The 8,601-nt window shown below is 29.5% G+C and overlaps 1 long non-coding RNA gene across 1 annotated transcript; it reads right to left on the reverse strand.

Annotated features, from left to right (window-relative positions):
- Positions 1-7,241: 7,241 nt before the first annotated feature.
- On the reverse strand, positions 7,242-8,400 carry LOC136275884 (uncharacterized). Its single transcript, XR_010714390.1, has 3 exons — positions 8,323-8,400; positions 7,661-7,780; positions 7,242-7,474 (listed from the first exon to the last, which is right to left on the reverse strand). It is a non-coding gene; the product is annotated as an uncharacterized lncRNA (long non-coding RNA).
- Between the last annotated feature and the right edge of the window lie 201 nt (positions 8,401-8,601).

An 8,601-nucleotide genomic window follows, 5' to 3' on the forward strand; every position in this document is an offset into this window, starting at 1 on the left:
CCGCATGCTAGGGACGTCATTTCTAGATCTTTGGTGTTCTGGTAGAATTTCGTAATTTAGTACGCTATAGAAATTCACCACAATGCGCTATTTTACATGTTTTAATCATTTTTTTTCTTCATAAAGTAACTAATTAATCGACGAAGTAGTATATTGGATTATTTAATGTGCGATCAGTTTGTCGAGGTCTCTTCGAGAAGTCATGAACGTAGCTTTACGATATATACGTAGCCATTGACGTAAGAACTCAGCTTTAATTTTCCTTCAGAGCGTATGTCTTCTATCTATCTTATTTATTTATTAACATGACATACGCTTTTATTAGGTATTGGAACCATGTTAAAGGTACCCTGTACCCTTGCTCTCAATTCTAGGTTGATATATCAATTCCAGTACATGTTCTAGTGATTTCTATCCATCGAAGCAAAAAATACATCGTATCACTATTCACATACCAAGCCACTTTATCTCTTGATCTTGAGACAAAAGGCATTGGGTAGATATCCGAAATGGACAGTAAGGGTACTTAATTTTCCAAAAAGTTAATAATATATCTGTTGAAAAATAGTGTGTTTTTGGGGCATTTTAAATTTTGAAGCATGTAATTTATTCATATATACAAACCTTAAAAGAGATGTAAATTCAGGACGCGGCGATGCCACGTATATATCATGCTATAAACATCAATATCTTGTGAAGTGTTCAACGAAATTTAATAAGAATTTTAAATAGAATTTAATTTTTGATAAGGAAAATTTTAATGTATCATTTTATACAATAGCATGTCCTTGAGAAGTGCGGTGCATAGTGTGACATTACTTTTGGATCAACCCTTGTAATTTACTAAATTACTAAAAAACTCACAACGCTAAAATCTAAAAGGTTTATATCAATTTTATTTTGGGTTATTGCAATGTTTGTGCCTACTGTATGTATATATCTATGCAATGTGTATCGTCCTGATCCTCTCAAATTGTCTTTTAAAGGCGCATGGTCACGATTTTGGTATTAAAAAAAATTCAATTTTAATGCTTACAATGCTTCAGTAAGGTATTTTTAATAGGCAACCAAAAATTGAGTGTCATTCGCTGAGTTATCAGCGAGTTGCAAAGCTTACAATTCTTCGCTTTGTTAACACAGCCTTTGTTTGTTTACATTTTGAATGTTGATGTGAAAATTCCGGTTTTAGACCTAAAATGAGTGTGTTAAACGTCCGGAACTGATTATTTATGCTTAAAATGAATAAGAAGATAGACAAATTAGCTGGAAGGGATTTTTACTGGTATATTGAACCTATGTAAACAAAAACAGGGCACGAGCCTTGTTTACATAACAAGGCTCGTGACAAAGAACTGTGAGTCCTGTATCTTGCTTATAACTCAACAACTGAATCTCAAATTTCATTTGATCTTTAGAAATACATACTAACAATATTAGACGTTGCCACTTTTTACGTGACCTAAGATCAGAAATATATATCGATCTTTACTTTTGGTTGCCGGATATCGTGAACACTTCCGGTAAAGTTAAGTATTCAGACATTTTGAATTGTAATTTTATGTTAATTGAAATACCGATACATCTACAGCATTGTAAAGATACGTTAAAATATCTTCTTGTAGCATTGCCAAATATTTTAAACAATATTGAGAAAAAATGAATAGTAGATTTACATGTGAAGTAAGTACAACTTACCATAAGATAAATTCAGAAACAAAAATTCCAAAGGTTCTTTCTTTTTCTCATTGGCGTTCAGCAAATAAATTTTGATCTTTTTTTATTTGAGACACCTTTTAAGAACGATTTAATATCAATCTCAAAAAGTTGTCTTTACCCCGAAACAAATGCTGAAAAACACTGAACTATTGATTTTAATCAATATTGATTGACTTTTTATTTTCTGTTTATAAGAATACATTTTGGTTATAAAATGTTGAAAATGTGATATCCATTTACTTCATAAATTTCAATTTATTTTATTCTATTGGCGACCACTTAGAAATTCTGTTTAGTTCATATCGTAAGAGGGGAAGGGTTACCGAACCTTGTAATATACACACAAAATCTTAATTTGCAATATTTACCAAGACTACTGAGATTCTGAAATTGGTCTGATGTCAAGCACTCAATTGGAAATCATCATTTGACCTGATATTATTTTAAGCCAGTACACTGTAATTATAATTATGCTGGAAAACAAACTAAAAGATAATGTTGGTATGGTGTAGATATAATATGACGGTCTAGTGCTGCTAAAATTAAGGCAATGCAGTAGACTTTAGTGTTTACACAAACTAGGAGTACTCAGCTGGTCTAGTGCTGGTTCCATAAATGTGAAATATGAATCATTTATGTATTCTACACTGTCTTAATTGAAATATTGAAAGCAATATGAGCTGAAATTTTCATGTTGAATTTTTAAAGAAAATATTTTTTTTACTAAAATGACAAAAAATTCATGGTTTTAAAATTTCTGTCAGCTCTGTTTTTGTGGGAAAAGCCATTAAGAAGCCTTAATTGGAGCAAAATTATTATTATTATTGTCGTCCTGTACCAAAAATTTATTTGCTATATATTCATTATAAGTGATTTTTTCATATCTTATTTATCATAAAAGTTTAAGTTACAGGCAGACTTATCACACTAGCAGGTTTTTGCAGCAAAATAAAATTCTAAAAAAAATACACCTCATATTGCTTTAAAATTGCAGTTTCATAATTAAAAAAAGTCAAGCCCGTACCGTTGTATTCAGCAAACCTGCTTAAGGGGTTTGTCCGGCCTTCTTGCACAGATGACCAAAAGTGTTAACATTTCTTGATCTAAATTTATCCTCACAATTGACCAAAACTGTTGCCAAAAGATGCAAATCTGGTATAAATGTTTAAAATAAACTTTTACTAAAATCAAGACAGAATGATTAATATATAATTGAATGTTCCTTTCAGGAGTGGTCACAATAATCTGATATTTATCAACTGCATTTATATGTATACATGTATAACAGGTTAATTTGTATATCTTTTGTCTGTTTTTAATGTATGATTTCAAATACATTTCAAAGGTGTACCACTTCTTTTCATAAATAATTGTTTAGATTGTACTTATAAAATTTATAAATGTTGCACATATATTTATCAAAATTTGTTCAAATTATTCTAGTCTTAAACACTTGTTGGGTTAAAAAAAGCCCAAATTTAAACCAAATCCAGAACAATCAACATAGAAAGTTCTGATGCACTTATTTTATATCTGTTAATGACTATATAAAGTATATTTTAGATAATCCGAAATAATTTGTATTGCATGTATTCTATTCTACAACAAATTTTTTAAAAAATTTACTCTATGTTGAGAAATCAACCACTGTTTGTATTATGATTCATATTGATAAATGAAATCATTATTTTACTACTTTTTTTTCTAAAATAAAGTTAAGAAAACCAAAGTGTTTTGCTTTTTTCCATGTCTAAGCCAAACATATCCTTACATGTAACAAGCAACGACAAAGGTCAAATCTGATTTCCTTTTGAAATTCCAGACAGCAGTTAATCATTAATAATTTTCTCAATCAAGACATTATTTATTCATGTAAATGGAATATCTAATGCTTTTTTACCAAATTTAATCGAATGTCTAACATCTGATCACGAGTTATAATTTATAATAAAGTCACGTCTATGGGAATTCAATTATGCAAATAGTCTGACTAAGAATGTGAACGTCCTTAAACTGTACTATAGTTTGATCTATATTCACTGATTCTGTCCACATTCTCTCTCTCTCTCTCTCTCTCTCTCTCTCTCTCTCTCTCTCTCTCTCTCTCTCTCTCTGAACGACAATAATGTTTAAAATGTGTATTTCATATTTCTAATATACTAACCATGTTGTAAGGAAAACGTATTGGTAGAAATTCTCAAATATGAAAAGAATACATACAGTAAATATCGTATTGAAATAACCCAACTGTATTCAGTTTGTTTGTCATATTGTTACAAGGAAGTTTGGAAAAAAGATTTTTGAGATATTATGAAGATATTATTTTTTAATGATTATTTTCCGTACATATGTCAAGACAAATAACTAGATAGTAAAGAATGTATAAAGAGTACTTGTAGAAATGCGTTTAAATCATATTTTATAGTAATTCAATGAAATTTATCATAGCATTGATGTATTTAGATAAGAACAGATTTACTTTGACTTTTATTTACTTGTAAATTTGTTCACTCTACTTAATTTTCAATTTCGTCAAACTGATTTTATTTACATAATATTCAATGCTTAATGTATGGCCCTGACCAAAAGATAATTATACTTGTAAATAGCGGACAATATTTTGGAAAGCAATTAAAACAGTTTGACTTTGCAGGTGTCAATAACGTGACGATAAAAGAAAAAAACAATTCACTGCATTAATCAACATTTATTTTGGCGAAATGTAATTTTTCTAACACAATAAAAACAAAACAAATAAATGGACTTTTTAGACAACTTTTATGTTGTTTTTATCCTTAAAAAATAGATTTTAAAGTTATACATGATAAATTCATTCCAAGAAAATATATCCATACAATCTAATATATAAACTGCAGACTGTCTTTGTCACGGAAGGATAATTTTATAAAAAAATAAAGTTATAAATTTGATTTTAATGACATTGATAGGGTTGATACAATGGAACCAACATAGAGCTAAATATGATTATTTCTTTTTTTTACCCCTTTCACAAATGTTGTTAGAAAATTATATCATACTTATTGTGTGTTTAACTAGGTAACATATACTTACATCATACCTAACTGTATATCATAATCCAATCACAAAATCTTACTCTTACAAACTTAACAAATTATTCTTATCTGATATTTAAACATGTAAAAGAAGAAGATTGACTTTTTACAATACTATTCTCAGTATATACAAATCTTATATAAAGCCTAGTTAAAATGTGCTTGGGAAAACGCAAAAACAAATACAAATAAAATGCATAAAACCATATAACATGAAGCAATTTTTGAAATATAAAAGTTGATGATACATAAGGTAAAATTGTGTTTTCATTTAACCGTTTTAGTCAGGAAACATCATTTGACTAAATAATGACCAAACAATGCATCTTAATAAATAAAATTAAAATGCTTAATTAAATTGAAAGTGTTTTTTAATCTTAAAATTTAGACGCCGTGCATGTGAAAGACGGAATTACAGTGATTTATATCCATGTTAATTGCTCAGCTTACTTCATTATTCAAAGACAGGATCAATTATTTTTTAGCAAATAAATACGACCACCGGCTGCAAAAATTAAGACACCTTTGTGTGAACAGGGACAAAGAAATCAATTGGATACCAAATGAAGATTGAATAGTGACGGGTTAACTTCATTTGCAGTAAATCATCCGATATTGTACACACTTTAAAGTTGTTGTCCTAATTGAATCAACTATTATAAAGACATTCAAAATTTATGGTTCAGGACTTGAAACTCAGTTAAGATATTAATCAATTAGCATTTATCATTTTATGTTATTAATGTCTTAATTAGTGCGTTAAAAAGTAGTTTGGATGTACATAGTCCGATAAAGAACTTGCTGAGCTGTTTGGGGTGTCAATGTCTGTAAATCACTATATACGTACCACAACCATGTTAATCTCAAAAAAGTGTAACAAAGACAAATGTCTGAGTACCAAGTATTAGCTTGGTAAGTTTCTACTTTTATGTCAATATGCTTTATCAAAAATCCTGGCACAGAGCGTCGCTTAGGATAATATTTCTTCATGTTTATAAACATAACATATAGATAACACTGACCTTTATCATTTTTACTCTTCGGCAACGGAATCTATATGGCCATATCTTTACATGAGAAGATTAATATGCAATAAAAAAAAACTTTCTTTATGCTTCCATTTCTTTGAAGGATCACAGGCCTTTTACCGTATATAGTTTGCAATTTTGTTTCCATTTTTATTGGTTTCAAATGTTGAACCAAGGTTTCGTCACCAGTAACAATTTTTCGCAGGTTGAATATGAAAAACAATTGCTTAGTAGTTTGGTCTCGTACCCGTCGATAACCATGTGTCAATAGTTATCTGAACTTTCCTTTCCCTTGCAGAAAATAACTCAACTGAAATCAAGTTTAATATGGACTTGCTTAGGTGTTCTTGAATTAAACGAAACATTCAAAACATAACACGAAAATGTGCTGAATAAATATTTCATGGTGTTTTATTCTGGTCAGATATTTTTTATGCTCCTCTTTAGATATCTTTTAAAGAACTTTTTACATTCATCAACATGTTGTGTTCCGAGAATTTTAGCTTCTTAGCGTGAAAATATTGTAAATGTCTTTTTGAAAACCCATTGACCCGTTAGATTGAACACTGAACGGTACAAGAAGGAAATGTTATGTTCACCGTTTATCCGACTTAGCTACAGTGTATATTGCTGTATAGTATATTGGAAGTGATGCACCATCACTTCAATAGGTACTTACACATGTGCATTGTGTTGTACATTAACTCGTTATAACGAGATAACTTAGTCGTTTTAACGAGATAATTAAGTCCTAAAATTAAGACACTTACTTGCAATAAAGAGATAATTAACTCGTTAATCAAACCTACGATTCAAACTCGTATTAACGAGACCACGCAAAATAATGAGATATTTACTCGTTACAACAAGTTTTATACAATAAACTTTTTAAAATCAAGCCTAATCGGCTTTCGTATACTGGCCATTGGATAAAAAATATTAATAAATGAAATTTGTCTTTTAGCTAAATGATAAAAACGTATTAAAAACTAGTCCCGTCTATTCTTTTAGTCATTACTAACTAAGATAGAACAGCCAAAGTATTAATTGATACATGGTCTGATGAATAATTATTTACACAGGGATATTCATAGCCATACAATTGTTAAATTCTATGTAATAGCAATAACGGTTTTGGACACTATAGGCAACTATAACTTCTCTCAGGCACATTTGTATACGGTTTATCCATGATTTACTTTAATAACAACCAACTCTATGTCCTTAAAATTACATTCTGGACACAACAGGATTTATATCATTCGTTTACAGTAAATTTCTGCTTAAGTGACATTGTGTGAAACAGAAACATACAAACAAGTTTGATTTTTCTCTGGTCTATTTAGACTTATACTTACGATCACTTTCTATAGCTACAATTTGATTGGTAAGAGTAAAAAAAAAATAAACAAAAACATTTGCATCAATATTGTTTAATAATGAAATAGTGTGCTTTACAGGTATGAAACCTCTTTAAATAGTAGAGAAGATCATCCAAAGCCAATTGTTGTTTTCATTGAAATTTTGTTTGGATACCAAAATATTTACCAAAATAACCATTTTATTAATAATGATCAACATCTTGACCATAGCCTTAATAACTGTAGCCTCCATTGCCACTATAGTGACCATAGTAAAGGCCGTGTCCGCCATGATCTGAAACAAAATATAAGATGGAATTGTCAGACAAATTGACCTTTATATGATGAGTCGTTCATGACTCCATTCCCTAATGCATGTATACCTTTTTAATATACTTAAATTATTTTCCAATATCTATATGCACAATTATTTTCCACATTAGAAAAATAATCAAACAATGAATGCATGGAAAAAACTCACATTGACTACAGCAGTATCCATGATGGCCATATCTGAAGTCGCAATATTTTCCCCAGCTGCATGGCCTCCAGATGCTACATCTTTTCCAGTAGTAGCATTTTCCATAAGGAGGAATCCGAGCTATACAAATATAATAAAACCATGCTCCTATTAAAACTTTAGACAAAAGAGTAGAAAAAAACTTTTCATTTTCAAAGATATTTTATACATTTGTACATTAATTGCTTTGCATTGAGAGACAAAAATATCATCTTTTGAAATATTTTTAGTAAATATCTGGTGTTAAAAAACATATATTTTCTATTGTGGTTTTAAGTGTCTATATATTTAAGTCTCATTATAAATAATCACAAAATTGCTGACAAGGGTTATTAATTTTTCTGATTAATTGCTACCCGTAAACCCGTATGAACCAAAGTTACTTCAGGAAGCTGCACTGTCCACAAATTAACGAGATCTTATCTTACTCTGAAAATGATTTTTTTTAAAGCATAAACTATTTTTTTTAAAAATTCTATATCTGGCTTTGAAGTTTGGATATTTTGCTTAATGTGTAAACATTTTAGTTTAAACATCAAATCCTCTTTAATACGTATTAATCTACATTTAAGCCTAGCGTTATGTATTCATACGTATTGTAAAAATATTAAGGTTAAACTTACCTGATGTCATAGACACCACACAAGCAAAGAGAACCAAAGCAAGAATAGTGTTCTTCATTTTGATTCTGTATCACTCAGGTACTCAAAGTAACATCTGCTATTTGTTTATTTGAATATATACTCTCCCTGTCTTTGCTTCAACCAATCAACATAGACTTAAATTTCTTTGTGTCATCAAGATACAATTAAATTCACTAGGGTCAAATATTTTCCGTTTTTGGGGACATGTTCACTTCTTTAAACATTTCAATTGACAGTGTGCTGATATATTACCAAAAA

Source organism: Magallana gigas, chromosome 5, assembly GCF_963853765.1.
Source record: "Magallana gigas chromosome 5, xbMagGiga1.1, whole genome shotgun sequence".
Taxonomy (NCBI): Eukaryota; Metazoa; Mollusca; class Bivalvia; order Ostreida; family Ostreidae; genus Magallana; species Magallana gigas.